The 20,431-nt window shown below is 49.7% G+C and overlaps 1 long non-coding RNA gene and 1 other non-coding gene across 2 annotated transcripts; one reads left to right on the top strand and one right to left on the bottom strand.

Moving 5' to 3' along the window:
• Positions 1-3,284: 3,284 nt before the first annotated feature.
• LOC129060627 (uncharacterized) lies at positions 3,285-10,424 on the bottom strand. Its single transcript, XR_008527462.2, has 2 exons — positions 10,244-10,424; positions 3,285-9,832 (listed from the first exon to the last, which is right to left on the bottom strand). It is a non-coding gene; the product is annotated as an uncharacterized LOC129060627 (long non-coding RNA).
• Positions 10,425-15,218: 4,794 nt separating this feature from the next.
• LOC112131893 (U7 small nuclear RNA) lies at positions 15,219-15,283 on the top strand. The gene has a single exon (XR_002913751.1). It is a non-coding gene; the product is annotated as a U7 small nuclear RNA (small nuclear RNA).
• Positions 15,284-20,431: the final 5,148 nt, after the last annotated feature.

Here is a 20,431-nt window from a genome sequence, read left to right as displayed (position 1 = left end):
GGTGACATGTGCCTATAATCCCAGCTACTCAGGAGGCTGAGGCAGGAGAATCACTTGAACCTGGAAGGTGGAGGTTGCAGTGAGCTGAGATCACACCACTGCACTCCAGTCTGGGAGACAGAGCAAGACTCTGTCTCAAAAAAACAAAAACAAAAATGAATGGAATAACCGGTGTTTAGGTGTTACAAAATCCAGGCCAGACAAATCTAAACTTTTGTCTCACACCCAGCTCCTAGATTAGTTCTTTCTCCAGCTCAAGTTCAGCCTAAGCCTCGAGGGTCCTTAGTTGCTGGGGGAAGCACCCGCTCTTTTCCCCACCTTTGTTCTTGTTTTTTCTCTGCTGGTTCCTGTGGGGTTGGGTGCGTTCAGAGGTAGTGACAGGCTAAAGGTCTTCAGCTTTTTCATTCTGTTGATGGGTGAGTTCCAAATACTGGCTTTCTCTTGTAGGATATTTCATTTATTTATTTGCTAAAAATATTTATTTAGAACACACCATTCAATTCATGTGCCAGACACTGTTCCGCCACTGGGGATAGGGTGATAAATGAGATAAACAAAAATACTTGCCCACATTAAGCTCCTATTCTAGGGAAGACAAAAAAGAAAGAAAATACACATGTACTTAGCACATTAGAAGTTTCCAGTTACTGTAAAGAAAAATACAAATTAATGATGTTTTCACTACTTTTGGGAATACAAATATTATCACATATGTAATACAGATAATAATGTACCTCCACCTCCACATACAGCCCTATGAATCACTGCTGAATGGCAAAATTTCACCTATTTAAATGAAGAGAGAGAAGCAATAAAGTAAACAAAAAAAAAAAAAAGAAAAATAAAGCAGGCCGGGCGCGGTGGCTCACACCTGTAATCCCAGCACTTTGGGAGGCCGAGGTGGGTGGATCACGAGGTCAGGAGGTCGAGACCATCCTGGCTAACACGGTGAAACCCCGTCTCTACTAAAAATACAAAAAATTAGCCGAGTGAGGTGGTGGGCACCTGTAGTCCCAGCTACTTGGGAGGCTGAGGCAGGAGAATGGCGTGAACCCCGGGCGGCAGAGCCTGCAGTGAGCCGAGATCACGCCACTGCACTCCAGCCTGGGTGACAGCGAGACTCCATCTCAAAAAAAAAAAAAGTAATAGAAAAAGAAAGCAAGGTAGACTCAGTGACTCATGTGTGTAATCCTTGCCCTTTGGGAGGTCGAGGTGGGCAGATTGCTTGAGCTCAGGAGTTCGAGACCAGCCTGGGCAACATGGCAAAATCCTGTGTCTACAAAAAAAAAAAAAATTTAGCTGGGTGTGATAACATGTGCCTGTGATCTCAGCCATTGGGGAAGCTGAGGTGGGGGGATTGCTTGAGCCTGGGAGGCGGAGGTTGCAGTAAGCCAAGATCACGCCATTGCACTCTGGCCTGGGTGACAGAATCAGACCCTGTCTCAAGAAAAAAAAAAAGAAAAACAAGAAAGCAGAGATGGGAGCAAGCGGGGAGGGGCTGGGGATGGGAGCCTCCCTGAGCTTCCACAGTTCTTCCTGCCCCTCTCCTGTCTCACTGGGCAAGGGCCACCTGGGGGTCATGGCTGTTTTGCGCCAACCTAATATCTTGTTCTTGCCAACAGTTGGAGGCCAACTGAGGCTTCTCTGTCTTCCATAAGGAACAGCATTGGCCTAAACCTGCAGGCACCATGGCAAAGGGGAGTCAGCTCAGGTAAACCTGCTGGTGAAGCATGATTCCAGTGTGGGGACACAGAGGCTGACATATCTTGCTGTAGGTGATTTAATGTTAGGCCTCAATATTTCACTCCCCCTGTAAGAGTATGACACATCCACATCCTTACCAGGGCCCAAGGGAGGGTGGAGAGACGTATCCATCCCACAGGTATTGCTCGTGGCTGGAAGACTTGCTTATGCCAATGAGATTTTCATAGACACGGCACAGGCAGAAGCCTGGAATGTGTCTGCACTGCCAGGCCTGCCCTTTAATGCTCTTGATTTTTCCCAGGAGATGAGTGTGCCCCAGGGAATATTGGCTGCAGGATGAGAGGCATGTGGAGCCTGCAGGGTTCCAACCCTCAGCCTGGAGTCAAGCCCAGACTAGATGAGCCTAAGCCCAGCCAAGCCACGGGTGCAGGAGTGAAAAGCAAATGCTAACTGTCCATGATGTTGACTTTCAAAGGGGAGTGTCATGTTATGTGGCTCATCCCAGCAACAATGAAGATATTTCTCTATCAGTCAGTTGGTAAATGATTATTGACAATGTGCAAGGAAGGTGGAGTGATTGGAGTAGATTTGGTCCCTATTCTCATTGAGCTTACTTTCTAGAGGGGAAGACAGAGGATGGGTGAATAAATATAAATTATTCTATTAGGTTGGTGCAGCAGTAATTCTGGTTTTTGCCATTAAAGGTAATGGCAATCAAAAGTGGGGAGGAGCTGGTGCTGCAATTCATTGAAAGTAATGACAAAAACTGCGATGACTTCTGCACCAACCTAATAAAACAATTACAAGTGTGCAAAACGTTGCAATGGGAAACTTCCAAGTGCCATGACAGCATCTAGCTTCCTGGAGTCAGGAGATGGGGTTTTCAATTTAACCAAGATTAAGTCCAAGTGGTGGGGGCAGGCGGGGGGCGATATTTCAGTGGAGACTCCAAGGATGAATGGTAATTAGAAAAGTGAATGCGGATGGTGAAGGGGGAAGTGTTTCGGGCACAGGGGGAGGACATCGTGTGTTCATTGACCTGACCAGCAGGCTGGAGCTGAGCGGGTTGAGAGGAGGATGGGGAGCCGGGGAAAGGCACTCCACACAGAGGGCACAGCAGGGGCAAAGGCCCAGAGTCAGGCCTGAGCCTGTGTGGTTTGAGGAAGTGACAGAGGCCTGTCTGGCAGGAAAGAAACAGCAGAGGGGAGACCCTAAGGTCAGGGCAGAGGGGAGGGCTGCGCTGGGCACTGTGGGCTGTGGATGGAAACTGGCATTTATGCTCGGGTGATGGGAACATGTTAGAAGATTTTAAGGAGGGCAGTAACATTTGGGGATAATGTGTATTCTAGGAATCTCAACCAACTAAATTCATAGTTTGAATGTTCATAAGACTTCTGCACAGGCAAAAGGAAAGATCATTTCTAGAGCTGTGAGATAAGATCATAGTAAAAAAGAATTACTAAGTTTTAAAGTCATTTCAAATGGTGAATTTCCATCTTACAATTGAATATAAGTAGATTGCAAGGTTGATGGAAAGTAGCAAAGCTTCCAGACTTGCGTGAACGGAAAAGAAACATCAATTTGAAAGAAAACATTTATTTATTTACTTCCTCTACAGTTTTCCTGACTGCTACATTTCATAAGAAGGGATTGTTTATGAGGGTCCTGGAGCTGGAGCCCAGGGGAGGAGCCGGTGCTGCCACTGATGTCTTAGGGTCGTGGAGCTGAAGATCTCAGAGGAGCCGGTGCTGCTATTCTAGCTTGAGTTTCATGGAGCTGGAGACCCAGGGAGAAGATGGTGCTGCTGTTCTAATTTAAGGATCGTGAAACAGAAGACCCAGAAAGGAGCTGGTGCTGCCGCTGCTCAAATCTGAGGGTGTTGGAGCTGGAGACTTGGGGTGGAGATGGTGCTGCCTTTGAAGTCTGAGAGTCATTGAGCTGGAGGTCCAGGAAGGAGCTGGTGCTGCTGTTCTAGGGTGAGGGTCTTGGAGCTGCAGACCCAGGGAGGAGCAATGTTGGTGTAGTTCGAGGGTCAGGAAGCTGGTGACCCAGGGAGGAGAGGTCTTGTTCTAGTTTCAGGGTCGTGGAGCTGCAGACCCACGGAGGAGCAGTGTTGGTGTAGTTCGAGGGTCAGGAAGCTGGCGACTCAGGGAGGAGAGGTCTTGTTCTAGTTTGAGGGTCATGGAGCTGCGGACCCAGGGAGGAGCAATTTCGTTGTAGTTCGAGGGTCAGGAAGCTGGCGACCCAGGGAGGAGGGGTCTTGTTCTTATTTGAGGGTCATGGAGCTGCAGACCTAGGCAGGAGCAATGTTGTTGTAATTCGAGGGTCCAGAAGCTGGAGACCCAGGGAGGAGAGGTCTTGTTGGAGTTTGAGGGTCATGGACCTGCAGACCCAGGCAGGAGCAATGTTGGAGTTCAAGGGTCAGGAAGCTGGTGACTCAGGGAGGAGAGGTTTTGTTCTAGTTTCAGGGTCGTGGAGCTGCAGACTCAGGCAGGAGCAATGTTGTTGTAATTCGAGGGTCCGGAAGCTGGCAACACAGGAAGCAGAGGTTTTGTTCTAGTTTCAGGGTCATGGAGCTGCAGACCCAGGCAGGAGCAATGTTGTTATAGTTCGAGGGTCAGGAAGCTGGTGACTCAGGGAAGAGAGGTTTTGTTCTAGTTTGAGGGTTGTGGAGCTGCAGACCCAGGGAGGAGCAATTTTGTTGTAGTTTGAGGGTCAGGAAGCTGGCGACCCAGGGAGGAGAGGTCTTGTTTGAGTTTGAGGGTCGTGGAGTTGCAGACCCAGGCAGGAGCAATGTTGTTTTAGTTTGAGGGTCCGGAAGCTGGCGAACCAGGGCAAAGAAGTCTTGTTCTAGTTGAGGGTCGTCGAGCTACAGATCCAGGGAGGAGCAGTGTTGTAGTTCGAGTCTGGAAGCTGGCGACCCAGGGAGGAGAGGTCTCATTGTTATTTGAGGGTCGTGGAGCTGCAGACCCAGGCAGGAGCAATGTTGTTGTAATTCGAGGGTCCGGAAGCTGGAGACCCAGGGAGGAGAGGTCTTGTTGTAGTTTGAGGGTCGTGGAGCTGCAGACCCACGGAGGAGCAATGTTGGTGTAGTTTGAGGGTCAGGAAGCTGCCGACTCAGGGAGGAGAGGTTTTTTTCTAGTTTGAGGGTCGTGGAGCTGTAGTCCGAGGCAGGAGCAATGTTGGAGTTCAAGGGTCAGGAAGCTGGTGACTCAAGGAGGAGAGGTCTTGTTTTAGTTTCAGGGTCGTGGAGCTGCAGACCCAGGCAGGAGCAATGTTGTAATTCGAGGGTCTGGAAACTGGTGACACAGGGAGCAGAGATTTAGTTCTAGTTTGAGGATCATGGAACTGCCGACCCAGGGAGGAGCAATTTTGTTGCAGTTTGAGGGTCAGGAAGCTGGCGACACAGGGAGCAGAGGTTTTGTTCTAGTTTGAGGGTCGTGGAGCTGCGGACCCAGGCAGGAGCAATTTTGTTATAGTTTGAGGGTCAGGAAGCTGGTGACTCAGGGAGGAGAGGTTTTGTTCTAGCTTGAGGGTTGTGGAGCTGCAGACCCAGGGAGGAGCAATTTTGTTGTAGTTTGAGGGTCAGGAAGCTGGCGACCCAGGGAGGAGAGATCTTGTTTGAGTTTGAGGGTCGTGGAGCTGCAGACCCAGGCAGGAGCAATGTTGTTTCAGTTTGAGGGTCCGGAAGCTGGTGAACCAGGGAAAAGAGGTCTTGTTCTAGCTGAGGGTCATCGAGCTACAGATCCAGGGAGGAGCAATGTTGTAGTTCGAGTCTGGAAGCTGGCAACCCAGGGAGGAGAGGTCTTGTTGTAGTTTGAGGGTCGTGGAGCTGCAGACCCAGGCAGGAGCAATGTTGTTGTAGTTCAAGGGTCAGGAAGCTGGAGACCCAGGGAGGAGAGGTCTTGTTCTTATTTGAGGGTCGTGGAGCTGCAGACTCAGGCAAGAGCAATGTTGTTGTAATTTGAGGGTCCGGAAGCTGGAGATCCAGGGAGGAGAGGTCTTGTTCTTGTTTGAGGGTCGTGGAGCTGCAGACTCAGGCAGGAGCAATGTTGTTGTAATTTGAGGGTCGGGAAGCTGGAGACCCAGGGAGGAGAGGTCTTGTTGTAGTGTGAGGGTCGTGGAGCTGCAGACCCAGGGAGGAGAGGTCTTGTTGTAGTGTGAGGGTCGTGGAGCTGCAGACCCAGGGAGGAGAGGTCTTGTTGTAGTGTGAGGGTCCTGGAGCTGCAGACCCAGGGAGGAGAGGTCTTGTTGTAGTGTGAGGGTCGTGGAGCAGCAGACCCAGGGAGGAGCAATGTTGTGGTTCTAGGGTCAGGAAGCTGGCAACCCAGGGAGGAGAGGTCTTGTTCTAGTTTGAGGATCATGGAGCCGCAGACTCAGGGAGGAACAATGTTGTTGTAGTTCGAGGGTCCTGGAGCTGCAGACCCAGGGAGGAGCCATGTTGTTTTGAGTGTCCTGGAGCTGGAGATCCATGGAGGAGTTGGTGCTGCCTTTCAAGTCTGAGAGTCATTGAGCTGGAGATCCAGGGAGGAACCAGTGTTGCTGTTCTAGTCTGAGGGTAGTGAAGTTGGAGACCCAAGGAGGAGCGGGTGCTGCTGTTCATGCCTGAGTGTTGTGGAACTGGAGAACCAGAGAGGAGTTTAAGGGTAGTGGCGCTGGAGATCCTGGGAAGAGCCAGTGCCGTCGTTTAAATCTGTGGATCCTAGAGCTGGAGCCCTAGGCAGTAGCTGGTGGTGGTGTTGTTCAAATCTGAGGTCATGGGGCTTGAGGTACAGGGAGGAGCCGCTGCTGCTGTTCAAGTCTGAGGGTTGTGTAGCTGAAGAGTGGGGAGGAGGTAGTCTTGGTGTCTAGTGTGAGGGTGGTGGAGCTGTAGACCTGGGGAGGAGCCGATGCTGCTGTGTAGTTTGAGGGTCATGGAACTGGAGACCTAGGGAGGAGTCAGTGCTACTGCCATTTAAGTCAGAAGGTTGTGGAACTGGAGTTTTGGGGAACAGCCCGTGATGCTGTTTAACTGTGGGGAGGATCCTGTGTGTCAGTTGAAGTTTGAAGGTTTGGGAGCTGGAGACCCAGGGAGGAGCTGGTGCTGCTGTTCTAGTTTGAGGGTAGTGGAGCTGGAGATCCCAGGAAGAGCCGGTGCTGTCATTTAAATCTGTGGGTCCTGGAGCTGGAACCCTGGTGGGGAGCCGGTTCTACCATTTATGTCTTAGGGTCGTGGAGCTGGAAATCCAGGGAGGCAGTGGTGCTGCTGTTCTAGTTTAAGGATCATGAAGCTGGAGACCTGGATAGCAGGTGGTGCTACCATTATTCAAATCTGAGGGTCATGGAGCTGGAGCCTTGGGGAGTTGCCGGTGCTGCCTCTCAAGTCTGAGAGTTGTTGAGCTGGAGATCCAGGGAGGAGCCTGTGTTGCTGTTGTCGTTTGAGGGTCATGGAGCTGGAGACTCAGGGAGGAGGGGTGCTGTTCTAGTCTGAGGGGTGTGGAGATGGAGACACAGGGAGGAGCTGGTGCTGCTGTTGTTTAAGGCTGAGGGTTGTGGAGCTGGAGACCTGGGGGTGGCTGGTGTTTCTGTTGTTCAAGTCAGAGGGTCATGGGGCTTGAAGTACAGGGAAGAGCTCGTGCTGCTGTTGCAGGTTGAGGGTCATGGAGCTGGAAATCTAGGGAGGAGCCACTGCTGCTGTTGAAGTCTGAGGGTCCTGTAGCTGGAGAGTGGGGAGGAGGTAGTCTTGGTGTCTAGTGTGAGGGTGGTGGAGCTGTAGACATGGGGAGGAGCCGGTGCTGCTGTGTAGTTTGAGGGTCATGGAACTGGAGACATAGGGAGGAGCCAGTGCTACCACCATTTAAGTCAGAGGGTCATGGATCTGGAGCTTTGGGGAACAGCCCATGCTGCTGTTTAACTGTGGGGAGGATCCAATGTGTCAGTTGAAGTTTGAGGGTTTGGGAGCTGGAGACCCAGGGAGGAGCCAGTGATGCCATTCTATTTTGAGGGTCATGGATCTGGAGACCTGGGGAGAGGCTGGTACTGATGTTGTAGTTTGAAGGTCATGGAACTGGAGACGGGGAGGAGCCAGTGCTGCTGCTGTTCATGTCTGAGGGTTGTAGAGCTGGAGCCCCAGGGAGAAGTCCATACTACGGCTTTTTAAGTCTGAGGGTCATGGAGCCTGAGACCTGGGGAGGGGCCAGTGCTGCTGTTCAAATGGCTCCTTCCCGGGTCTCCAGCTCCATGACCTTCAAACTAGGACAGCAGCAGCAGATCCTCCCGGGGTCTTCCAGCTCCGTGACCCTCACACTAGAACAGCAGCACCGGCTCCACCCTGGGTCTCCAGATCCACGACCCTCAAACTAGAACAGCAGCACTGACTCCTCCCTGGGTCTCCAGGTCTACAACCCTCAGACTCGAGGAGCTGGAGACCTGGGGAAGAGCCAGGGCTGCTTTTCTGCTTTGAGGGCTGTGGAGCTGGAGACCCAGGGTGCAGCAGCTGCTGCTATTCTAGTTTGAGGGCCTTGGAGCCAAAAACTTTGTGAGGAGCCAGTGCTGCCTTTCAAATCTGAGAGTCGTTGAGCTGGAGACCCAGGGAGGAACGAGTGTTGCTGTTCTAGCCTGAGGGTAGTGAAGCTGGAGACCCAAGAAGGAGCCGATGCTGCTGTTCTAGTTTGAGGTTAGTGGAGCTGGAGGTCACAGGAAGAGCCGGTGCTGCTGTTTAAATCTGTGGGTCCTCGAGCTGGAGCCCTGGGGGGGAGCTGGTGTTGCTGTTGTTCAAGTCTGAGGGTAATGGGGCTTGAGGTATAGGGAGGAGCTGCTACTGTTCAAGTCTGAGTGTCGTGTAGCTGGAGAGCAGGGAGGAGGTAGGTCTTGGTGTCTAGTGTGAGGGTAGTGGAGCTGTAGACCTGGGGAGGAGCTGATGCTGGTGTATAGTTTGAGGGTCGTGGAACTGGAGACCTAGGGAGGAGCCGGTGCTACTGCCACTTAAGTCAGAGGTTCGTAGATCTGGAGCTTTGGGGGACAGCCCATGCTGCTGTTTAGCTGTGGGGAGAATCCAGTGTGTCAATTGAAGTTTGAGGGTTTGGGAGCTGGAGACCCAGGAAGGAGACTATGATGCCATTCTCTTTTGAGAGTCGTGTATCTGGAGACCTGGGGAGAGGCCGGTACTGCTGTTGTAGTTTGAGGGTAGTGGAAGTGGAGATAAGGGTGGGAGCCAGTGCTGCTGCTGTTCATGTCTGAGGATTGTAGAGCTGGAGATCCACGGAGGAACCGGTGTTGCTGTTCTAGTCTGAGGGTAGTGAAGTTGGAGACCCAAGGAGGAGCTGGTACTATTGTTCATGTCTGAGGATTGTGGAGCTGGAGAACCAGAGAGGAGCCGGTGCTGCTGATCTAGTTTGAGGGCCGCAGAGCTGGAGATCCCGGGAAGAGCCAGTGCTGCTGTTCAAATTTGTGGGTCTTGGAGTTGGAGTGCTGGGGTGACCTGGTTCTTTCATTCATGTCTTAGGGTCATGGAGCTGGAAACCCAGGGAGGCAGCGGTGCTGCTGTTCTAGTTTAAGGATAGTGAAGCTGGAGACCTGGAAAGGAGCTGGTGTTACCACTGTTCAAATCTGAGGGTCATGGAGCTGGAGCCTTGGGGAGGTGCCGGTGCTGCCTCTCAAGTCTGTGAGTTGTTGGGCTGGAGATTCAGGGAGGAGCCAGTGTTGCTGTTGTTGTTGGAGGATTGTGGAGCTGGAGGCTGAAGAGGAGCTGATGTTGCAGTTCAAGTTTGATGGTCGTGGAGCTGGAGACCTAGGGAGGGGCTGGTGCTACCACTGTGTAAGTTGAGGGTTGTGGAGCTGGTGGCCCCGGGGAAGAGCCAGTGCTATAGTTGAAGTTTCAGAGATCTGGAGACCCAGGGATTAGCTGGTGCTGCTGTTCTAGTTTGAGGTTTGTGGAGCTGGAGCCTTGGTTGGGAGCCGGTGCCACCTCCCAAGTCCGAGAGTCATTGAGCTGGAGATCCACCAGGGAGCTGGTGCTGCTGTTGTAGTTTGAGGATCGTGGAGCTGGAGACCCGGGGTGGAGCTGGTGCTGCAGTTGGAGTTTGAGGGTCAGGGAGCTGGAGATCTGGGGAGGAGCCAGTGCTGCTGTTTAAGTCTGAGGGTCATGGAGCTAAACATGGAGCCAAAGTTGGGGAAGTAGAGAGAGAGAGTTACAGGATGACCCTGGAAACGGTGATGTAGCTGTAGCCCAAGCAAGCTAAGCTTGGGAACTTCTCAATGCTAGTGATGAGTGCATTCTTTTTCCTCTTACACAGTTTTGGATTTGTTTTCTGTCTCATGAGACAGAAAACAAATCTAAAGGATGTTGGTAATAATAATAATAGGAATTAAACCATGATTATCCTGGCTGACAGAGACAAAATCACACACACACAATATATATCTTTCAATCAGTTAGTAAAATAAAAAATAAATGGAAAAATAGACCCAAGCAAAGCTATAAAAAGTTGTTTCATGGAGAAGCAATGGAGGACAGAGATTAATCTGAGAGTTGCTATTAATGGAGAAACTGATAACTTACCATTTTTCCCGTGAGGTTTTGGTGTAGAATGATATTGTGTGAGTTCTCGCAGCTGAGTCACTTCACACAGCCCGGTGATGCAGTAGGTGTCACAGAAGGACCCTCTCCCAGTTGGTCCTGCCGCTCTGCTACGATGAGTGCAGCCTCTGATCCCCAACAGCTGAATGTGTCTTGAGACCAGGCCCATGAGCACAAGGGTTTCCACGGTGAAGGTTCCTGGATGGAACACGTGGATGTTCCTAATGTTCCTTCCTGATGCTCATCTGCCATCTTGCTGTTTAATGCAATGTCTTCTAAATATTGAATAGAAAAAAGTATTTGTACAATATGGGCAAGGTATAAAGAATATCCACACACTGGACACACAGACAGGGAGGGGCACCCACAGCAAACTCCTTTTGCCTGGGAGCAGGTGTGTTCCTTGAGTCCTATGTCGCCTGTTTCTTCCTCCACCTTGGCCTACAGGCCCAATGTGATCTAACTTCTGTCTTCCTGTCTGACTCCATCTCCCCTCCCACTCCTGTTCTTTCTAACAATTATGTTACAGCCTCAGTGAATGTGACAAGGACCCTGAATCACAGTGGCTTTACTAAGACAGAGGTTCATTCCTTTCACATGAAAATCCAAGCCAGTCGGGTGATTCTTCTCTGTGCATTTTTCAGGGTCTTAGGCTACTTCTACCTTGCTGCTCTGACTTTCTTAGGGTGTAGCTTCCCCCACAGTGTCCATCTATCTACTGCCAGCGAGCAGGGAGGGGAGAAGAGAACATGAGGACACAAATCTTCCTTCCTCTAAAGGCAGTTGCTGTGCACTAGCCTCATGTGCATTGGCCACTGCCTGGTCACGTGGCCACTGCTTGCTGCAAAGGATGCTGGGAAGTTTTCATCCTGGATGCCAGTGCCCACCTGGGTGACTCCTGAAGTCGAGGGGAGAGAGGTCATGAAAGAGAGTCACTGGCTCTTCCCACTGTCATGCATGTTGCTCCAGTCTAGGGCGATCCACTGCCTCAGCTTGCTCAGGATGAGGGGGGTGGTGGGGCACAGACCTTTCAGTTTTATAACAGGGGCAGTTCCAGGCAAATCATCCCAGCTTGGCTGAGACTCAGAAGTTTCCTGGGATGTGAGATTTCTAGTGTTAAAACCGGGAAAGTTCTGGGCAAACCTGGACAAGTTGGTGCCTGCCGTGGGGCCTTTGCATCTACCGTTACCCCTGTCTGGGATTCCCTTTCTGTAACTCTGTGTGGTGCTCACTCCTCTTCTGTTGAAGAAAGGCTGCTCTCTGGGTGCCCCCCAGGTGCCTGGTCTGCTGTACTCAGCACTACATGCTCTGTGAAAATCCCTCCATGCTCTTCATAGAATGAGATCTGTTCTTTCCACCCTTCCCTGCCCACTTCAGTTTCAAAGTCTCTGAGGATTATTAATTTTTATTTTCTTCACCGCTGAAAGGTACATCTCTTTCCTAAGGCTGTGGCTGGGTTCACGCATAGTCAGATAAATCTGACATTAATAATAACCTGAATGAAAAACACGTATTAAATCCCAAGATTATGATGTAGGAAGCAGGGATTCTGAAGAGATGTGTAAGCTTAATAAAGGCCAAAGGGTGTGGATTAAAAGGAAATGTGGGGTGGAGAAACATTTCATGAAATAGAACCTCACCTCTTGGGTGAGTTCATTGGTACAACGTTTCTAGAGGGCAATTTGGCAACTGGCCAATGAAAGTGCATAACTTTTGGTCCCAAATTTCATTTATAGGCATTTATCCCTAGGAAATAGTCAGAAAAATATGCAAAGATGAATCTCTAAGGATTTTTATAAGAAGAAAGAAGTAGGAAGCATGTGCCCGCTGGTGGTCCTGCACCCTGGCACCAGTGCTCCCCTCTCCTAGTGGGTGGGCACATGCTACATTTTCCCAGGCTTCCTTGCAGTGAGTTGTGGCCAGGTGACCAGGTTCTGGCCAATGGGAGGTAATAAAAGTGTTGGGTGGTATTTTTGGAGACCCCCTTCTGTAACTTCTGTCTTGATATGGTTTGGATGTTGGTCCCCTCCAAATCTCATGTTGAAATGTGATCCCTGATGTTGGAGGTGGGGTATGGTGGGAGATGTTTTTGTGATGTGGGCAGATCCCTCTCACAATGGCTTGGTGCCGTCCCGATGGCAATGACTGAGTTCTTGCTCTGAGTTTATGGGAGATCTGGTTGTTTAAAGGGCCTGGCACATCCTCCTCCCTCTCTTGCTCTTTCTCTCGCCGTGTGATGTACCTGCTTCCCTTTCACCTTCTACCATGATTGGAAGCTTCCTGAGGCCTCCCCAGGAGCAGATGCTGGTGCCATGCCTGTACAGCCTGCACAACTGTGAGCCAATTAAACCTCTTTTCTATAAATAACCCAGCCTCAGGAATTCCTTTATAGCAACAAAAATGGACTGACACATATCTTTAGTGTCATTTCTTAGTTGTTCTATCCTTTGACCTGCTTCCTGGAATAAGCATATGATGGTTGGAACTATTCTTGTCACCTTGAACCCTGAGGATTAGGCTTCTACTCTGCGGATAGCAGAATGTCCTCTGGAAGGAAATGAAAGTCCCTAATGCCACACCAGACTGACAACCTCCAGTTTTGTTTTCACTTTTTTATTTTTTGAGACAGAGTCTTGCCCTATTGCCCAGGCTGGAGCGCAGTGGCGTGATCTCAGCTCGTTGCAACTTCTGTTTCCTGGGTTCAAGTGATTCTCATGCCTCAGCCTCCCAAGTAGCTGGGATTACTGGTGCGTGCCACCATATTCAGCTAATTTTTTAATTTTAGTAGAGACAGGGTTTCACCACGTTGAGCAGGCTAGTCTCGAACTCATGACCTCAAGTGAAACACTCACCTCAGCCTCCCAAAGTGCTGGGATTACAGGTGTGAGCCACTGTGCCCAGCCCAGTCTTGGTTTTTATGAGATAAACTTCTGTCTTGGCTGAAGTTACGTCACTGATAGGTGATATAACTGTAACTGAATAAAAAGTAGGAAATTCATGTAATACTTATACCTACATATGCATATACCAAAAATAATAGTGATCTGTTGTTATCTATGTGTAAATATGGACACAAAATATTGTTTAGTGTAAACAAAGCTCTTTTTTTTTTTTTTGAGACAGAGTCTCACTCTGTTGCCCAGGCTGGAGTGCAATGGTGAGATCTTGGCTCACTTCAACCTCCACCTCCTGGGTTCGAACAATTTTCCTGCCTCAGCCTTCCAAGTAGCTGAGATTACAGCTGCATGTACCACACCCAGCTAATTTTCGTATTTTTAGTAGAGCTGGGGTTTCCCCATGTTGTCCAAGCTGGTCTCAAACTCCTGACCTTCAGTGATCTGCTTGTCTTGGACTGCCAAAGTGCTGTGATTACAGGCATGAGCCACTGCACCTGGCTCATAAAGCTTTATTCTATTTTAATGAAGCAAAAATGCATAAGTGTGTAAGTGTGATCTATGTGTGTATATTGTCTAATAGGAGCACTACATAGCAAAATGCGAATGCTGCTTATCTTCGGTGTTGGAATCACTTGTGATTTAAAATCTTGTTTTCTTCTATTTTTAAAAACTTTCAAAATGAGTTGTGACTTTGATTATTAGAAAAAAATCTATAATAATTGAGAGGAAAGAAAACCCCACCTGTTGTTGAAACTGACTGGAGCTGGGAGAAATGAGACGTTCCTTTGAAGGTGTCACCTCCCTACCAGAAAAGTGGCCTTGCAGGACTGTCCTACAAGCCAGATGTTCCTCTTTCCCCCGGTCCCTGTACCTGGTGTGAGGTCGTACAGACAGTAAGCGTCCTTCACAGAGTCTGACCTGCCAAGGTCGGGGGTAAGTGGGGGGTCTGGTGACATTCAGAACCTGGGGGAGCCGAACAGGTGTGACTGCGTTTGCAGGATGACCTCTCCCCTCAAAGATCAAGAAATAACTCTGGTGCAATTTTCTAAACATTTACAAGAGAGGATTTTTAAACTTTTCACTTCTTTATTACAACTAGCACATTTGGAAGCATAAAATGCACAAAGAAGACCTGCTATTTACAATCACTTTCACTAAGCCAGCGTTATATTCAAAAATGGCAGATAAAGCTCATGGCTTTGATGAAAGGGGCAGTCTTTCCATTGGCAAAAATTAATACTGCTCCCCATTCTGGGGAGAATTTAAAGAAAATAATTTGGAAGGAGATATGGGTTGGCATGACACAAACAAATGATTTCAGATCACAAACGTAATCATTTGATCTTGCTTTACCAAACATTTCAGAACAATCTGGCATCACATTCTCTTCTGAGTCTGTGAAACTCTGAATTCTGGGAGAGTCTGAATTCCCAAGGCAGGACTGAGGATAGAAAAGATTTGGTGGCAGAACCCTGGTACTGTGGTTATCACGTGGGTTAAAGATGTAGGCTTGGTTAACCCACCGAACCTGCTTATGTATGAGGCTCACCTGAGAAGGTGATATTGACAAGCCCATCCTATGGGTCTGAGGGCTCTTCACCAGGAGTGGAACAAGGAGGATGGCCCCAGTGTCCCCATCTCTGAACACATTTAGGGGGAGGGCTGGAGAGCCTGGACAGATCACCACTGGCTCCATGGGGAAATTTCAGCAGCACTCATTGCCTGTGTCTGTTCTGTGCCAGGCACTGTGCTCAGGGCGGGGATCTGGGATTCACTAGGGCACAAGGCCATGTGCCTCTGTCCTCACAGAGCCTAAGTGCTGGTGGACAATGCAGATGTCAACCACAAATGACGAGGCACTTGCAGGTAGGGGTCAGCGCCAAGAAGGAAATGAAGGGTGCATATCGCTGACTGTGACTCTGGTGGGGGCAACTTAAATAGGGCCATCGGGGAGGGCCTCTCTGAGGAGGTGACATTTGAGCTGAGGCCTCATCAGTCAGAAGGAAAAAGCTGTAAAGGGTCTGGGATAAACTCAACCTGCAGACTTTTCAAATAATATAAGGTGTTACAGCTCTTTCAGAATTTGTCTAGTATGTTTTCTGGTTTCCACTCCCGGGAAGTCTCGGGGAGGAGGCATCTGTGCCCAGCTCGTGGCCTGTTCTTTGCACTTGTGGGGGAGGGGTCCTCTTCTCCCACAGCTGTACCCCCGGGGCCTGCTCCCAGGTGGGGTCTGGTTTTCACCAGAAAGCCCTCCATGCAAACACACACACACACACACACACACACACACACACACACAAATTGAATTTGAATCAGTTGCCAACATTTACATTTTAATTCTAAAAATCTGTATTTTTGACTTCGTTGGAAAGTCAGACTATCTGGCCAGGCCGGGCTGGGATCTGGCGGATTTTGGTATTTCGGTTTCTGGTTAGGCATGGTATTTGGGGTTTGCCCCTCCAGCATCTGTCCCAGTGCGGAGTGGGGGTGGGGGCCCAGGCTCAGTGGGGAGAACTGCAGTGGCCGAGGGTCTTGGCTGTCTCCAGACAGCTGGGTGGACTCTGCCATCTCCTGCTTGGGGTGGGCTGGGGTTCTTTGCTGCCCCTCCTCACAGCCCACAGCCTCTTGAACTCCACTGAGACCACCGCCACGTGAGGCTGGGAAGGGAAACCTGCCTTTGTAAGTGAAAACAGTTGAAACCGCGCTGGAATGTGTCAGTCAGAAACTAAAAGGCCCTGTCACAAGCATGGCCAGGAAGACTGTCACCATTGTGGCATGCAAATGACAGAGATGTGTGGGACAGTGTCTACCAAGAGACGAGCCAGGTGAGGGCAGGTTGTCGTGAAGGAAGGAGGAGGGGTCGTCCCCACAGCAGCAGCGCCATCCCTCAGAGAAATGGCCCCTGGGGATAGACACGTTCCAAGGAGGCCCTGTGCTGTGCCTGGTGGGTGGCTCGAGGCCTGAATGCCGGGCACTCGGAGCGGTCAGTGTCCCCATGGGAGCAGGGGTGCTCTCAGCCAGGTGATGGGGGTCCTTGGATGGTCAGCCCCTGTGTGTGTGAGAGGGGATGGCCCTCTGCTCTGTCCCTTCTGAAGGCAGCCATAAGGGCTGGGATGTGGTGGATTTGGGTATTTTGGTTTCTGGTTAGGGAGGGTATTTGGGGTTTGCCCCTCCAGCATATGTCCCAGTGTGGAGTGGGGAGCAGCCATAAGGGAAGGAGGCCAAAGCGCTCAGCATCAGACAAGCCTGGGTGCAGGTCCCACTTCCTGCCAGGCCAGAGCCTCTGAGCCTCAGTGTCCTCATCTGTATAGTGGGGTTAATCCCAACCATGTATACTGCCTGCCTGCCATGTGCCAGGCCCCTCTCACACATCTTTGATTGCTTGAGGGCAGGGACTTTATTATCCTCCTTTAGAGTTGAGAAAGAAGAGGCACAGAAAGGTTAAACCACTTACCTGGGGTCACACAGCTACTATTGCAGAGTAAAGTCTCCAGACTCAAATGGAGCACTAAGCCCCGCCCTGGGCGCCAACAGGTGCTCCAGGAATGTCCAGTGCCATTTATCACCTTCATCACCTGCTGGGAGTGCTCGTCCCATCATGCAAACCCTGTGAGCATAAAGTGAGGGGACACATGCAGGATCGATTGTACTGGCGGGTAACGTAAGTAAAGTAATAACCACAAGATGATATTCTCAGCCCATATTAGTGCTACCAACAGCCACATCTGCCTGCTTCTCTGGGCCCAGGATTGTCTGCAAGCTACCAGGAGCTTGTCCTGACTGGGTCAGAAGAAAGGTCTGAGGTTACGGGAAGGAGCAGCTTGCCCAGCTTGTGGCCTGTTTTGTACATTGGGAGTTCCTGTCCTCCACAGCTGTCCTCCAGGACCTGCTCCCAGGTGGGCTTGAGAGACCCCAGAGCTGCACGGCTTTAGGCCAGGGTTCTGCCAGGTGCTGTGTGTCTGAGGGAGTGACACCCTCCCCCAAATCTCTTGCCCTGCCAGCTGCTGGACACACAGCAGCTACAGGGCATGAACTCTGAGACCAGGACCTCTGCAGGTCCTGGGAGGCAGAAGTTGAAGTGAACCAAGACTGCACCATTGCACTGCAGCCTGGGTGACAAAGTGAGACTCTGTCTCAAAAAAAAAGAAACAGATGTTTATATGAGACAGTTTGTAGAGGTTTGAAATGCAACATGATCCATCATGTGGAGATTTTTTATAGAGAATTAATTGTTTCAGTTCAGTGTGAAGGGACTTAAACTCCTCTCTTCACTAGAATTTTCCAAACTGTTAAGGGGACATATGTAATTGTCACCTGCATCACATGTAATCAGGGGCCCATATGAAGAAGTGAAACGTTGCTTTCTTACATGATTGTTTTTGGTGAATTGAGCAGTTTTGTATTCATCATTCAAAAATGCACAGGCCAGGGGAATGCCCAATACTTCCAGCTGCCTACCCTCCCACTGCAACTAACGTAAGCCGGCAAGCAATGGCTGTTGATAAAGACAATGGTCATCATCACATTTCAGGGTTTGTGTGTGTGTGTGTGTGTGTGTGTGTGTGTGTGTCTGTGTCTGTGTGTGTGTTTGTTCGTTTGTTTGTTTTGAGATGAAGTCTCACTCTGTTGCCCAGGCTGGAGCACAGTGGCATGATCTCAGCTCACTGCAACCTCAGCCTCCTAGGTTCAAGCAATTATCATGCCTCAGTCTCCCTGAGTAGCTGGGATTACAGGCACCCACCATCAGACCCAGCTAAAATTAGTAGTGATGGGGTTTTGCTATGTTGGCCAGGCTGGTCTTCAACTCCTGGCCTCAAGTGATCTGCCCACCTCGGCCTCTCAAAGTGCTGTGATTGCAGGTGTGAGCCCCAACATCCAGCCAACATTTCAGGGTTGTTTGTTTGTCTTTAAGACAGGGTCTCTCTCTGTTGCCCAGGCTGAATGCAGTGGTGTGATCATGGCCCACTGCAGCCTCAACCTCCCGGGCTCAAGTGATCCTCTTGCCTCACTCTCCTGAGTAGCTGTGAATACAGGCGCATGCCACCACGCCTGGCTAGTTTTTGTATTTTTTGTAGAGATAGGGCCTTGCCATGTTGCCTGGGCTGGTCTCAAACTCCTGGGCTCAAGCGATCCACCCACCTCAGCCTCCCAAAGTGTTGGAATTATGGACATTTCAGTTTCTTAAAAAATCAAAAAAGCATGACTGGATACAATCAGGATTTCAGTAGAAGTAGAAAATATGGGAATGTCAGTGAGCAAATAAGTGCAGAGAGAACAGGGGATGAGAAGAGGAATGTGGGAAGATGGGAAGCGCTGGGCGGAGATGAGGATGGGGACAGGCTGGGGATGAGGTCTGGAGTGCAGGCTACAGTCAGGAAACTGAAAGCTGCCCAAAGCATTAAGATTGCCCAAGCCAGAAGCACACGAGGCAGTTTTCAAGAGAATAAGGAGCAAGAGATCATTAAACTCACTTACCAGGAGAGACAACAGATGGTGGCAGTAATTTCAAGAGAGAGACCTTGACACTACAAAAAAATCTAAATTCATTCTTTGCCTGACTGTTCACAAGGGAAGAGGGGGAAGCGGCTGCCTTCAGAAACCATAATACATTTTTCTTACTGAGGCAAAATTTACAGAGAGGAAGAGATGGGAAAAAGAAGCAACCGAGGTGATGGGAAATGGAGCTGATTTATTCTTGATGTTGGAGCGGCAGTTTCTCTAACACAGATAAACTTTAAAAACCAGCTCAGATGCATCACTTGAGCCCTTGCTGGTCCCTCTTCACAGGTCCCAGCCCATTCAGAGTTTTCAAGGAAGCAACTCCCAGGCTACTGTCACCTTCCTGGGACCTGTGAACCCCTCATCACCCAAGCTGGCAGAATCCCTCCAACTCATGGCTCCATGAAACCTGAGTGCCTGCCTCCGCTGACCGATTCCCTGGGTGGATTTTCTTCTGGTGGTCAGAAAAATATATCAGTCTTTTCCAGATGTCTCACATTACATTCTATCATTTGGAATACAGTTGATTCTTGAACAATGTGGGAGTTAGGCGCACCAAATCCCACGCAGTTGAAAATCCACATATAACTTTTGACTCTGCAAAAACTTAACTACTGATAGCTTATTGTTGACCAGAAGCCTTACTGATAACATAAACAGTTTTCGTATGTTAAATGTATCATATACTGTATTCCTACAATAAAGTCGGCTAGAGCAAAAAAAATGTTATTAAGAAAACCATTCGGAAGGGAATATACATTTACTCTTCATTAAATGGAAGTGGGTCATCATAAAGGTCTTCACCCTTGTCTTCTTCACATTGAGTAGGCTGAGGAGTAGGAGGAGGAAGAGGAGGGGTTGGTCTTACTGTCTCGGGGTGGCAGAGGCAGAAAAAAATCTGCGTATACGTGGTCTCTGGCAGTTCTAACCTGTGTTGTTCAGGGTCCATTGTATTTGTTACCCAGTGGGGTGAAATCAAGATAAATTAAACACAGGTAAGTCCCATTTCAAGAAGTCCAATACATAAAAATCTGCCCATAGAATACTCAAATGAAACAAGTGAAAGAGACCCAAGGCTCTTTTGCATCCAATTTCCTCAACACTGAAGAGGAGAATGTGGCCCTCTGAGAGGCATTCAGCTGGACTCTGTGTAGTGAGATTGCTGTTTCTTTATCTAGATTCTGGGCACAGGTGCGTGCACCTGGTGAGGATTAATTGAAATGTACTCGTATGATCTGGACACGTATCTTTTCTTCCTCTTCCTCTTCCTCCTCTCCTCCTCCTCCTCCTTCTTCTTTTTTTTTTAATAGAGATGAGGTCTCACTATGTTGCCCAGGCTGGTCTCAAACTCCTGACTTCGAGTAATCGACCCACCTCGGCCCCCCAAAGTGCTGGGATTACAGGCGTGAGCCACCGCTCCTGGCCTGGGCACTTTTCTTATGTATGCTATCATTCAATATTTTTTACTCCCAGTGGGATTTTGATTGAGGAAGAGCAAGGCATTTTTGTTTTGTTTTGTTTTTGAGATGGAGTCTCACTGTGTTGCCCAGGCTGGAGTGCAATGGCACAATCTCGGCTCAGTGCAACCAACCTCATCTCACTTGTCCTCCCAAAGTTCTGGCATTACAGGCATGAGACGCTGTGCCCGGCCAGAGCAAGGCATTCTTTAAAGGTGAGCCACCCCCCGGCGAAGGTGTTTGAGCCACTCTCTCAGGCACCACCCATTCCTGGTTCTTTCCCATGGGATTTGCTCCAGCCTCTGCTACTCTGGCTT

Source organism: Pongo abelii, chromosome 6 (genome assembly GCF_028885655.2).
Source record: "Pongo abelii isolate AG06213 chromosome 6, NHGRI_mPonAbe1-v2.0_pri, whole genome shotgun sequence".
NCBI lineage: Eukaryota > Metazoa > Chordata > Mammalia > Primates > Hominidae > Pongo > Pongo abelii.
The sequence above is the reverse complement of the archived record's forward strand: the minus strand, read 5'-3'. Positions and strand labels throughout refer to the sequence as shown.